The sequence below is a fragment of the Nothoprocta perdicaria genome, unplaced genomic scaffold, assembly GCF_003342845.1.
Source record: "Nothoprocta perdicaria isolate Ctin4 unplaced genomic scaffold, notPer1 scaffold_283, whole genome shotgun sequence".
NCBI lineage: Eukaryota > Metazoa > Chordata > Aves > Tinamiformes > Tinamidae > Nothoprocta > Nothoprocta perdicaria.
In genome coordinates, this window is record NW_020455514.1 from 69,616 (window position 1) to 72,749 (window position 3,134).

The 3,134-nt window shown below is 51.8% G+C and overlaps 1 long non-coding RNA gene across 1 annotated transcript; it reads left to right on the forward strand.

Annotated features, from left to right (window-relative positions):
• Positions 1–669: 669 nt before the first annotated feature.
• On the forward strand, positions 670–1,287 carry LOC112948981. Its single transcript, XR_003249743.1, has 2 exons — positions 670–739; positions 1,033–1,287. It is a non-coding gene; the product is annotated as an uncharacterized LOC112948981 (long non-coding RNA).
• The last annotated feature ends 1,847 nt before the right edge of the window (positions 1,288–3,134 follow it).

A 3,134-nucleotide genomic window follows, 5' to 3' on the forward strand; every position in this document is an offset into this window, starting at 1 on the left:
AGATGCTGCTGGGCATCAAGACGCGCCTGGAGCAGGAGATCGCTCAGTACCGGGCCCTGCTGCAGGAGGGACAGCAGGACATCACGTACGTATGCTCTTTGTAAATAAGGGCTTAATTCCATCACCGTCTTGCCTCTATGTTTACTTGCAGAAGACAGATTACAATGTTCTATAGTCTATAAGTCTATATAAGTCTATATAAGTCTATAGCTTAAATCTGAACACATTTTTCACAGTAACGGCATTGAAATGCATATTTTATATTTTCAGTAAGCAGAAGAAACATAGAGGAAAAAGTAAAGCATTCAGTCTATATTCTTTTATAGTTTGTCCCAATCTTCTTGGTCCGCTTACACAGAATAAATCTCATGAGAGGAAGCACCAAGAAGAAGCTCAGTGTAATGAACTTCCCTCTTTCATTTGATGATCAATCCCAGCGGGAATAGGAGAGCAGTACTTACTTTTATTGTCCTTGGTTATTTCTGTACCAGCAGCTTTCTAAGAAAATAGAGTTGGAAGGGAAAGAAATCACAAAATGAAAAGAACTGTCTCCAAATTTTAGAGCTGTTTACGCAGGGCACAGTACATCACAGCATGTCTGTTAAGGTCATCCTGTTCCAGTCATTAAAACCGCTTCCCTCCTGCAGGATGTCTCAAGGGTCTGTTCAAGGAGGCGGAGGAGCCTCTCATTCCTACTCTTCTTCTTCCTACTCCCATAGCCAGTATGGGGAGAAGACAGGTAAGAATCCCTAATTCCCTAATGGCTTTCCCATTTTATGCTTCATTTCTGTTTGCTTGTTAATGCTCTTCCCCGTGTTACGTTCTCATTGCAGTAGGCATGAAACCATGAAGTATCAAACCACTTCAGGGTGTCTTAGCTTCACGTACAGACACAGACCAAGCTTCTGCCCCAGCTCCTTGTTCATACGGATGGCATTTACATGACTGGTCACCACCTCGGAACCAGCTGGGCTGCAGGAGGCCCTTGATCTCCCCATCACTTGGATTAATGCTTTCCTCTTCCTTCCCCAGGGCAGCCAAGGGTGTGTTAGGCTGCAAGAAATGATGCCTTCTGTGCCCACGCAGACGTCCACCATGAGCCTCCACGACACGGGCTGCTCTGCCAAAGTACCCCATGAGGCTAAGATGACTCCTCTGCAAATCTACAACTTCTTCCTTTTTGTATTGCTCTCCATACACAGTCACTGTAATTTCTGTTCATTAATATGCACCAAAGTTAGTGATCGTCTTTCTGTCGATAACAATATCTCTAATAAAACTTTTCTGCAATGCAAAGCAAAATATCTGTCCACAAGCCATCTGGTCTCTTATTAATTTTATGAATATTCAGATTTAGGTGGAACCAGTGAGAGACATTCACCTGGAAATTAAAGCTGTGCAGAAAGCTGTCCTAACTAAATCCGATGGTGTCTGCAAGAACCATCTGGAGCAGAAGAACTATATTCACCCTGAACACGAGAGTGACAGTTACGGGGAAGGAAAGGGACGAGGGAAGCCCTTTTTCACGTGTAGACAGCAAGCGGTGTCAAGCAGCTGCGTCTCCAGGCGAGCAGCTGACCTGAAAGAACCATTTAGAGTGCTTAAAACCAGAATTTCACAAAACGTTTGGTAAATTGAAAACATTTACCTCAGGGTGAGCAAAGAGTCCATCAGGTGCAGACGGGCTCTGCCACTCTCCGCTGATGTCTGTTCTTGTCCGCTAAGTCACAGCGAGAGGTTCTACAGGCACCAAGCTGCCTGTGGATCACAACACATTCCCACCCCGTGGAACAGGGAGGGAAGCAAACAGGACTTGTGAAGTCAAGGCCAAGCGGCCTCTCCCACCAGTCCTACTGGCAGCCATGAACTCCTCCCGGCTCCGGCCCTGCCTTGTGCTACATGTCCCCCTCATCAGCCACTCTTCAAAAACAGGCCTGAAGCCCACCATGCCCTGGGACCTGTAGGGTGCTTGGGATAAGACACCCATTTGACCACAGTCTGAGGAGAACGACAGGCTGCTCGTGGGCCTAGGAGGCTCTGCCGCCATCTCCGGTGGGAAGGAGGTGACAGCCCAGCCGGGCGGGCGTCCCAGGCCCCGATCTGCGGCTGCAGCCACAGCCCTGCAGCGCAGGCGCCCCTGCGCGTCCCCTGCCTTTGCTGGGGCTCTGACTCGCCCGCCGCCCTATTAAAGCCCATCAAAGCAACGCTCTGAGCTGACACCAGGCACGAACATCTCTCATTCCCAGGTAGGTGATGAGGACGGCGCTGTGGCCGGTTCGCACAGCAACCTCTGCCGGCAGGCGCAGAGAAGGCAGCGGGTTCGGAACGAAAACACCCTAACGTGGTCTCTAACCCTGCAGGGCCCTGGCCAAGGGCACAGTCCCCTTGCCTGGCACCACAATCTCAAGGAATTCTTTGAAATGTCCCAATTCAATGTGCCTCCGTCCAAGAGAGAGACAAAACAGCGCGAGAAAGCTGCTTTTGGGCACAGCCAGTATTTACAGGCCTAGCACAGTGGTAGCAGCAGTGAAGTTCAGGCAGTACAAAAATCCTTAGAGACAAATCCACTCACGCAGTGAGGAAAAGAGACGCCTCACGGCCCCTTGGCTCTACACACGGCAATCGGGGCTGACAATGAGCCCCTGTCCCTGCTCTTGGCCCGCCGCAGCCTGCGGCGCTCCTTGGAACAGGGACCGGCTGGGCAGGTTTTCCTGCCCCCGGCGCAACGCGACGTGCAGAGCTGGGAGGACGGAAGGAGCGGGGGTCTGGCAGGCAGGACCCCCCTCATCTCCCCCGCGTGACCGCCACGCAAGCCGGGGAGCCGGTGGCGAGCGCGGCGGTCGGGCGACACGCGGTGCACGCATGGACGCAGTGGGATATTCCGACTGGATGCTCGCAGATTTGCTCCTTTTGATACAGTCTAATCAGATACAGCAGGGTTGTAATGGAGCTGTTGATACAGGTGTCCTGGCCCGCTTCCAGCCTGCCTGTTTGTTCTCTCGCACTCCCCGTTCTTGCCCTGCGGTTTGACATCCCGCTCCGCACTGCAGCGAGGCGTTGCTGTGTTGTTTAACTCTCCTGAGGCGTTTTTGTGTGCGTGTCAAGACTGGACAGGCCTTGGTGCGGCGTGTGCA